Source organism: Dasypus novemcinctus, chromosome 7, assembly GCF_030445035.2.
Source record: "Dasypus novemcinctus isolate mDasNov1 chromosome 7, mDasNov1.1.hap2, whole genome shotgun sequence".
NCBI lineage: Eukaryota > Metazoa > Chordata > Mammalia > Cingulata > Dasypodidae > Dasypus > Dasypus novemcinctus.
This window is the reverse complement of record NC_080679.1, coordinates 74487283-74498008: the sequence shown is the minus strand read 5'-3', so window position 1 is coordinate 74498008 and position 10726 is coordinate 74487283. Positions and strand designations below refer to the sequence as shown.

The window sequence follows — 10726 nt, the reverse complement described above, 5'->3', positions numbered from 1 at the left end:
AAAAATTAAAAAGCACCTACACACACAATGCACACCAAATAATGGTATATGTGGGTTGAAATATAACTAGAAGTTTTAAAAAAATCAGCAAACATTTGTTTTGTCAGCCACCAAAAGACCTAGTCTAGTATCAGCACACATTTAGAAAAGTCTCTTCACTCTTCTATGCTTCCCTATCTTTTTCAACAGAGAGGAAAGTTTCTAAAAATAACAATGGTAAAGTACTAAGACATAGATCAAATATCCCTTCAGATTAAAGTTAGCATCATATAATCCAGACTTATTACCCCTGGAATTGGTTGCTTGAAATGCAATTTGCAGAATCAACGGTGATTTCGATTCCTAGAAGGAGTACATCTCCTCCTACCGTGGCAAACAAACAACCATTTTCAAATATTTTTGGAAAACCAGATGGTTTTATTTTACCCAGAACCTTCTTGAATGGCAAAATCAACCTCATTGTAAATTCATTTTCCAATGTGCAGAGTGGGCCTGACTTCAGAAACGCTTGCAGACTTTGCCGGGCCACAGTCCACAGCAACCACTAAAGTACTGGTGTGCCCACCAAGGGCAGGTGACATGCGGCCGTGCGGAGATTCCCTGTGTGTCTTGGGAACATTTCAGGTTGGCTATGGCTCACTGACCAGTTTTGTGAAGTTCAAGGCACTCTTCAAATAAAAAGGGAAAAAAAGTTCATTCACAAAACCGGTATGTAACAACTAGGAAAGGCAAAATCCAGTGTCACACAGATGCTTTGACCCTCCTTGAAGTTCTCTGTACTTTACGAAGAATTTATAGAGAGGTGGGCAGTTGCTTAGAGAAAAATGCCCATGGCGGACATTTAAACATCACAGAAGAGTGAGGCTTCATATAATTTTAAAACTCTTCAATGAAGAATTCCACAAATTCCTCCCAAGTTGGTGTTTATTAATTTGCTGCATTAGAAAAATTATCCTCCGTACTGAATGATTCAAGCTTCTTTGAGATCGTGCCCAGGTTGTCCTGCCCACTCCCCACACCCTCAGGCAGGACTGAGTACATAAGTTGAAGTGCCAATGAAAATGTGGGGCGCCTTGTTTAAAAATTATTAAGAATTTCAAACATGTCAAAGGAAATAAGCAAAGCACAAACAGGCAATTGTTGTATGATTATACTTACATGAAATATCTAGAAAATTCAAATTCGTAGACAGAGCAAGTAGATTAGAAGTTCCTAGGAGCTTGGGGGGAGGGAGGAACGGGGAGATCTTGCTTAAGGGGTACCGGGTTTGTGTGTGAGGGGATGAAAAGTTTTGATTATGGACGACAGTTATGGTAGCACAATATTGTGAATGCAATTAATACCACTGAATTATATACTTAAAAACTGTCCAAGTGGTAACGTTTATGTTATATATATGTTACTACAATTTTTTTTAATTATTAAGAATATAAGATGGCAACAGCAGAGCATTAAACCTTCTAAGATGTGAGGTCCTTCTAAGTGCCAGGCCCTGCCTGATTGGCCTCAGGTAAAGCTATGGGTGGAGCTGGTACTTGCAAGCCCGCTGTGTTCCATCTGGGTTGCATTGGGCTTTTTTGTTTTTGTTTTTGTTTTCTTCATGGCACAATCTTGTTTGTCTCTTTGTTTACTTATTGTCTGTCTTCCCCATTAGAATATTAGGACCAAAAACTGGGGATCTTATCTGTCTAGTCCGGCACTGTATCTCTAGCATCTAGGCTGGGCTCATAGTAGGCATTCCCTTTCCTGCGAGAGGGAGTCAGAGAAGGGGGCAGAGAGGGAGGAAGGGAGGAAGGAGGAGAGGGAGGGAGAAAGGCAGGGAGGGAGAGATGACCACCAGTTGTGGTTCCTCCTCAGCCCTAACCTGTTGGGCTCAGCTATCCTCAGTCATTTCTGCTTGTACTTCCTTTGCCCCCAGCTCCACCTGGACAGGTAGGAGTGAAGAAGAACCAGGAAGGAGACAGGAGACAAGAGAATACAGCTACCATTACTAAGCTCCTGCTCCAAGCCCCTCATCTGCTCCTGTCCTTTAATCATAGAATCCCCTTTTCTTCAGCTGGACTGACAGCCAGAAGCAGGCATCTGCTCAGCTGCTTTAAGGAGGGCTTAGAGCAGATGTGGCTCAAGCGGTGCAGCACCCCTCTCCCACGTGGGAGGTCCCAGTTCGCTTCCGGTGTCTCCTGAAAATATGAAAACGAACAACAAGAAAAAAAAAAAAAAAACAAGGTGCGGGCACCTTCGACATGTTCATTTTACAGGAGTGAGTCCTCGCAATGAGCCTGATGGGGTAGGCAGTTTTATGTCCACCATCAAGATGTGAGACTTGAGAATCAGAGATATTAAGCAATTGTCCCATGTTCCCACAGAGGGTAACTGTCAACTTCCGAAGGCAAGCTGCCAAACCCCGCCCTACCCGAGGCCCCCTCCGAAATGGAGAGGAACAAATCCAGGGCGTGGCCTTCACACACATGCACATGCCTGTTGAGGAGTGACTTAAACCCTCCTCAGCATGTTCCTGCTCACGACGTCGTGCTCTGGGAATCAGAGCCGGGGAAAGCCGCAGGCAGCGGGGCACACAGCGCTCCGTCCTGCTGGCGAGCACTGGCACAGAGGCCACGGGCTTCTTTCTCTGCTGCCATGGAGAGCATGGCATGAGGTCTGCTCGTCTCCCCGCCACGGAGGGATAATATCTCAGTTTGGCAATCAATTACAGAGAAACGGCCATCTACCAGAAATATTTTAGGATTTTTGTAAAACACTTTTTAGTCCTCAAAATATTTTCACATATAGTATTTTATCTGATCCTTACAAAGGCTGATGTCTCCATGTTCAACATGAGAATATAGTCAGAAAGCTTAAGTATCTCGTCTAAACCCACACAAACCAACCAAAAAATTGTCCTTGTATATGGCAGTTATGAAGCAACATCATACTCAAGAAGTTCTGTAAATTGAGGGAGACTCTATACATGTGAATATAAATATAAGTACAAATACATAAATATCTTAATCTGGGCACTAGAATTTCTCTTATAGCAGTAACCAAGAAAATAATTTCAGAAGCCTCCTGGGTGTAAACAGTTTGGGAGAACCAAGGAAAAATAGAGAAAATTAAATTGTTTTGCCAAGAAAATAAACAGGAGTTTCAGGAAGAGGGGAAAGAAAAGAGAGGATAGCTGAGCAATAAGAGTAAGTAGATAAAAGGGTCTTTAGAAACAGAAATCTCTACCATTAAACTTTTAAGATTTTCTATTTTTTATGTTAACCTCTTCCATATTCCTAAACCTTTAGAAACACCTGCCATATGCCCAAAAATTATTGTGGAGGTGGGTTTTAGTAGAAATCATACATAGTGTCACTTCTGGGGTTGGCAGGGGCCTGAAGAGAGCCTTGCCTAGGAGAGCAAGGTGAGCCTGCTTGGAACTGTTCAGCAGACACAGAAGCTGGTCCCCTGAGGTGACAAGGAAAACATAAACCACCCCAGCACCCCCCCGAGAGACTGTCAGGGAGCAGAGGCGGTTCCCACACAGGATGGTGTTCGATTCAATTTCATTTGAATTTCAGAGAGCAGGGAATGTCCTCTGACATCGGGGATTACAAAGTAATTTGGTAATTGGAAGAAAGGGCATAAATTGTCTGATTGTTATTTGGTGGAGGTTTTGAGTTTTGAGTTTTATTGGCAGGAGATGGGGATAAGAAGGGATCATTTGAAAAGAACAACTCCTGGCTACACTTTCAAAGAACCCTCAAAGGCCCTCAGACTTCTTTGCAAAGGAAAGATTAGGCAGATGGCTCTCCTGACCAAGATAATCCTGGGTACTAAGTGGACTACTGCCCAGGAAACCCTATGGTCAAATGTTTTCAAATGCAAATAGACTTGGAGCTGAAAGGACTAGAGAACTGGTTTTCAAACAGCTTTAATTCTAGATCCCTTTCCTCAAGCAAAATATTACACAGACCACATAAAGACCGCATAAAGGGCTCAGGTTGAAGAGATGAGGCTGTGAACATGTGTCCCCTTAACCAAAACCTTTAAAAGCACTCTTTAAAAGCCTATGACATCTGGAGGGGGAAATCAATTTTTTCCTGAGAAAAGTTATTTTGTGTTCATTTTCAGTTACAACAGACAAGATAAATTCTTATCAGTACTGCTTTGGAGAGACTGTCAGGATGCCAACCCCCATCAAGATGGCAGAGTAAGAAGGTTCAGGGCTCTGTCCCCACACAGAAGCTTTGAATAACCAGCAAGAACTGGCAGAAACATCTCTCTAAAAGCTCCAGAAAACAGTTAAAAGACTGCAGTAGCAGGGCAAGTACCAAATCAAGGAAAAAGGCTACTTAAAAGCAGTAGGGGAAGCGGACTTGGCCCAGTGGATAGGGCATCCGCCTACCACATGGGAGGTCCGCTGTTCAAACCCCGGGCCTCCTTGACCCGTGTGGAGCTGGCCCATGCGCAGCGCTGATGCACGTAATGAGTGCCCTGCCTCTCAGGGGTGTCCCCCGCGTAGGGAAGCTCCTGCGCAAGGAGTGCGCCCCGTAAGGAGAGCCACCCACCACAAAAGAAAGTGCAGCCTGCCCAGGAATGGCACCACCCACATGGAGAGCTAACACAACAAGATGACGCAACAAAAAGAAACAGATTCCTGTGCCGCTGACAACAACAGAAGCGGACAAAGAAGACGCAGCAAGTAGACACAGAGAACAGACAACCAGGGTGGGGGGGGAAGGGGAGAGAAATAAATAAATAAAATAAATCTTTAAAAAATAAAAAAAAGGACATTAGTGGGATGTATGAAAAAAACTGGAATATAGACTGTAAGCTATATATCAATGTTAAATTTCTCGAACTTGATAACTGCACTTAAGGTGATTCTATAAGTGAATACCCTTGTTCTTAGGAAATGTGCATGGAAGTATTAAGTGTACAAGGAGCCTGATGTACACAACCTACACTCCAGTATTCAGGAAATGGATTGATTGACAGTAAGACAGACAGTTAGATAGATAGACTTATAGGCTGATTGATAGATAAGATGATATATTAATGTGGCAAAATGTTAGAATTAGTGTATCTGGGGGAATAGGGATATGTTTACTCTGTATAGGGTTGGTAATATTTTTGGAATTCTCATGTAAGTTTGAAATTCTATCAAAATAAAAAGTTTAAAATTTTAAAAATAACGAATAAAAATAGTCATTAAAAAAGTAAACAAAATAGAAATAGAAAAAAGTATTGCTTTGACTAATCTATGGTGGGAAAATTTCAAAATGGGATGGGGCAGAAGCGCTGGTGGGGATTGACTGGGAAGGGCAAGCAGGAAATTGCTGAGGTGACAGTAATGTTCTCTATCTTGATAGAGGTTTGGGTGATATTTGTCAAAATTCAGCAAATGTGATCTTCAGATCTGTATTGATACAGATTGATACTGATATGAAAGTTCTAGCCAATGGGGAGAAAACTATAACAAATATTGAACTCTTGCCAATGATACATATGTTGAAATGTTTAAGGGGAAGCGAACTGATGCCTACACGTTACTTTGAAATGCATAAAGAAAAAAAAACAGGATGGTTTGACAGATGGACAGAAGAATAGATGTGTTATAAATAAAGTTTAGTAAGATGTTAACAGCAGAACCTAACAAGTAGTCTGATAGGCTTTAACTGTGCAGTGCATTTGAAATTTTTCATAATAAAATGTTGGGGAGAAGAGTCCTTATCTTTTAAGAGGTACATGTTGAAATACTATGGTTAAAATTATATAATGTCTAGGATTTGCTTTGAAGTAATATGGGAAAAGGGTAAGTGTAAGGTAACAGGGAGGAAAGAAGATTGGCCAAGAGTTCAAAAGCGTTGAAACTGGTGATGGGCACAACGGGCTGCATTTTACTACACTCTCTACCTTTGTGTAGATGCTTGAAATTTTCCATCACGTTTTGCATAATAAAATGCTTCAGAAATGAAAAAATATATTTACATACTGCATTGAATATGGTTTTTAAAGCTTCCTCCTAATTCCTATTTTGCAAATATGACACACTATTTTGTGTTTAAAAAAGAAAATCTTTTTTTTTAAAGCAATAAACAATACATTTTGCCCCTTAGGTTCACTATAGTAATGGGTTCCCATTTAATCAAAAAAGTATTAATAATTATGCTCTTTAATTATTAATTAATAATTAAATTTAACTAAAATTGCGCCTAAAATGGAGAAAGCCCAGTTTGTATTTTAAAGGTTTGCTCATTATGAAGCATCTGAGGAATTTCACGTTAGTAGAGCGTACCTGGCTCTGGTTCCTGATGTGGGTGCCTAACAAGGTAATAAGAAGAAAGCAGGAACTTTGGCTGTGGCTGCTGAGCTCAGTCTATAGAGTATGCCCCCCTCCTCACCTCCATTAAAGAAACTCCTGGAAGTGGATGTGGCTCAAGCAGTTGAGCTCCCAGCTTCCACATGAAATGTCCCAGTTTGGTTCCCAATGCCTCCTGAAAAAAACAAAACAAACAAACAACAAGCAGAACAAACCGAAAAACCAATTCAGGAAGCCAGTGTGGCCCAATGGTTGGGTGCCAGCTTTTTACATACGAGGTCCTGGTTCAACCCCCATACCCCAGTATCTTAAAAAACAACAACAACTCCTGCTGAGAAGAGTCCAGGAACTTGCCCCCCACAGGTGCTCAGGGTTTCTGCCTCCAGAATCACCGCTCCTACTTGTTTCCCTATTGCCTTTTTAGCAAAATGCTAGAACTTCCAAGCCGAAAAGAAAAAAGTTCACACTTGAAATTTATCAAAATGGAATTTTTCCTAGATGTTGCCTATGCAATAAAGCTCGATTTAAAGAAACGCCCCCACATTCTGATGCTTATCCAAACCACCTCAGGCTCTACAATGGGGCCAGAAATACAACAAGGCCCTGCTGTGTTCCATGCTCCTCCGTCCTTCCTGTTTGGCATCAAAAAGAAAAGCTCCCTTCCCACTCCCTTCCCCCAGTGTTCTCTCGCCAACCCTGGCTTTCTTGTGGTATTTCAAAACATTTCCTTAGGAACCTGGATAAAACCCCAACCGTCAAGGCCACGGAAAACTGGAAAGTTGTTTCCTCAACAATTTGAAACCTGAAAATGAATTAGTCCCTGTGTGTTTGGTTTGAGTTTTGGATGAAAGCCTAAAATGACTTCCTTTTGCACCTGAGTGGGTATGTCCATATGTGTGTGAGACCCTTAGTGGAAATCATATTGGTATTGTTCTGTGTATTTTATGTACTTTTATATTTTAACAGATCACTCCCCGGAGAGGCAAGAGATGTACCTGGGCAACAGATAGCAGAGAACAAAGGAAGAGTGATCCGCCAGAAAGAACTGCAGCCAGGAGACCCTGGTAGGACAGCCAGGGGACGTGCAAAGAGACAAGGCCAGGTGGGAGTGGCCAGGGGAGACTGACAGGGCCGGGCCACCCTGCGTCCATGCAGCGCGCCCTCTGCCCTCGGCGGCCAGGAGAGCGCTGGGTGAGAGGGAGGGCGCCGGGGCCAGCCTGCCCGTGGTCTGGAGCTCGGCTCCTCCGCTGTCCAGCTGGATGACCTGAGTAAGTAACCTGACTTCTGCGGCCTCAGTTTCATCACTGCTATCAAGCACCTTCCACAGGCCCAGTCCAGTTCAGAAAGCTTTGTACTGAATCTTCATGACAACTATACATGTAGATATATTACCACCTCTCTTTAAGAATCTAAGTAAGTTTCTTAAAGTCACACAGCTGCTGAGTGGGGTGCTTGACCACAAGTTCCGCAAGGTGAGTGCCGAACCCGCTCGCCTACCCATTCGGCTCGACTCCTCCATTTTGGGGTTGCAGTGCAAAAAAGGCTATTCGTGTGACCCTCCGGGTCCCCAAAACGTTATAAGGCCTTCGCCAAAGGAGCTGGAATTGTTCACCTAAGCATGGAACAAGATTGAACCTCTTGCTCGTCACTAAGTTAGATGTAAACCAAACTGGGAAGAGAGGAAAGGACCAGGGCACAGGGGAGGAATTCTGAGACTAGGGCCAAAGGGACCACCAAGAGTCTGCGGGTCCTGGTAAGAAGGGGCTGAGGACGTGCTTCCACGGGGTGTGCCTATTACAGTCAGGAAAGGGGACAGCCACCTGCATGTGGCACCACCTAAAAGGTGCCCAGGATCTAAGTTTCTTTCAGCACCCAACCCAGAGAAGGATGCACAGAATAAACACCACAGGCTAAAACCAGGGGAATTGTCACAATACCTCCTAGAAGGGTTTAGAGAAGCAGCCCTGGCCTTTTGTGCCTCAGGGTAAAACACTCGGGATAATGTTCCACTGCTATTTCTTGAGTCTGTGTCCCTATCTGAATATTTGCTACCTGTGTCATCTCCCTTAAAAAGCCCTTAAAAGTGAAAAATATAGTACACTTACTTCAGTGAGAACAAGGAAGGAGGGCTGATGGAAACCATGCATCTTGCTTTGAAGACAGCTTCAGGAGAGGGAGTGGAGGCCGAAGTCCAACTGTCTACAAGATAAAAGAAAGAAATAGATGAGGAGGCTGCCGAGACAGGACCGGTGGCCCCTGGGGGTGGTGGAGGGCTTGTGTCCTCTGACTCGTTAGGTAACCCCTGACGGACACCCACAAGGCCCGGAAGGGTCTGTGGATGAAACAGCGCCAGAAAGAAAGCAGAACAGATCTCACTGGGTGACCGCAAGCACGAGCAGCCAGAGCAGGACCTAAACCCAGGCTCTCCTATGCCCACTGAGTCAGCCTCTGCTGAGCTGACATCCTCTGTCTCCACCCTTCTCACGGAGGTGTGAAGCAAGAGGAATTCTCTCTAGGTCTCTTTAAAACTAAAAGGAGGGAAGCAGACTTGGCCCAATGGACAGGGCGTCTGCCTACCACATGGGAGGTCCATGGTTCAAACCCCGGGGCCTCCTTGACCCGTGTGCAGCTGGCCCATGCGCAGTGCTGATGCGCGCAAGGAGTGCCCTGCCACGCAGGGGTATCCCCACGTAGGGGAGCCCCACGTACAAGGCGTGCACCCCGTAAGGAGAGCAGCCCAGCGCGAAAGAAAGTTCAGCCTGCCCAGGAATGGTGCTGCACACACGGAGAGCTGACACAACAATATGACACAACAAAAAGAGACAGATTCCCGGGGCAGCTGATAAGGATAGAAGCAATCACAGGAGAACACACAGCGAATGGACACAGAGAGCAGACAACTTGCGAGGGGGCGGGGGGAGAAATAAATAAAAAATAAATCTTTAAATAAAAAAAAAAAGAAACTAATGCTTTGAGAGTAAAAAAAAAAAAAGACTAAAAGGAGATCAGAACTGGCACCTTAAGAAGGGCAAGATAGCTACAACATGGATGAGCCTTGAAAGCATTATGCGCAGTGAAATGAGCCAGCCACGAGTGGACAAATGACTGAAATACCAGGAATAAGCAAACTCACAGAGACGGTAGCGGACCACAGGAGCTGAGGAGTCATTGCTTAATAGGTACAGAGCTTCCGTTTTCGTTTTTGTTTGCTTTTCTTTTCTTTTTAATCACACCCACGCAGGAAGAGCCGGGGGAGAGCAGCCGGCAGAGGACCCGTCACGCACCAACCACCCCGCCAGGCGAGGCAAGAGACATGCCGGCTCTCAGGGCCTCCGGCAGCTCCCGTCAGTGCCCAGGGAACAGTGCGCTTGATCGGCAGCCTCTCGCTGCCCTCTTAGCCTTCCTCAGGAGAGATTTCAGCACCCAGTGAGATGGTTCAGACACACCGGCCTAGTCCATTTGGACGACTTCCCCGTGACACCCAGGGGTACATGGAAGCCTAAGAAACGGTGGGGAGAGAAGGCGCCCCCACTGGTGGTGGGTGGAACTCCCAGGTCAAGGCCTCTGAGGTGAGGGGTTAGAGCCCCCCACTCTTTCAGTATTCAGTGGGAGCAGGCCTGGGATTTCATGTTCTTCAGACTGAAGGAAGAAGACAAACTTCTCCTTTGCCAATATTGATCCACTCACAGTTTGGGTGCAGTACCAAATATTAAAAGACCTCCATCCCCTGAAGAGGATCCCAAACAAAAGGGAGGAGAGAAATCAGAAAAATCCTACTGCTGCATTTAAAGCAGGTGTTTTATTTATTTATTTTTTATTTAGGGTTTCTTTATTCTTTTCATTGTATTTTTAAAATGTCTACAGTAAATATATATATATTAAAATATCAGCAATCTAAGTAATGCTTTAAATCAAATTGAGTAAAAAGGTAAACTCAGTAATAGTTTGGTTTTTTTCCTGTTTTTTTAATTAAAGTTAATAGATCACAAGGAACGTTACATTAAAAAACATAAGAGGTTCCCATATAACCCACTCCCCACCCCCACCTCATCATTTTTGTAAATTGTATTTTTTTTGAAGATATATACATCACAAGAAAAATGTTACATTAAAAAATATAGGAGGTTCCTGTATACTCCCCACCCCCCACCCCACTCCTCCCACACCAACAACCTCCCCCATCATTGTGGCACACTCATTGCATTCAGTGAACACATTTTGGGGCACTGCTGCACTACATAGATAATAGTTTACCCTGTAGTCCACATTTTCCCCCAGTACATTCAGTAGGTTATGGCAGGATATATAAAGTTGAGCATCTGACCCTGAAATATCATTTAAAATAACTCAATATCCCAAAAATGCCCCCATATCAGATCTCTACTTCCCTCTCCCTGCCCTCAGCAACTACTGTGGCCA

General features: G+C 44.1%; 1 long non-coding RNA gene across 1 annotated transcript; it reads right to left on the bottom strand.

The window, feature by feature from the left end:
* Nucleotides 1-6262: 6262 nt before the first annotated feature.
* Nucleotides 6263-9761, bottom strand: LOC131279192 (uncharacterized). The gene is made up of 3 exons (XR_009186562.2): nt 9441-9761; nt 8413-8506; nt 6263-6482 (listed from the first exon to the last, which is right to left on the bottom strand). It is a non-coding gene; the product is annotated as an uncharacterized lncRNA (long non-coding RNA).
* Nucleotides 9762-10726: the final 965 nt, after the last annotated feature.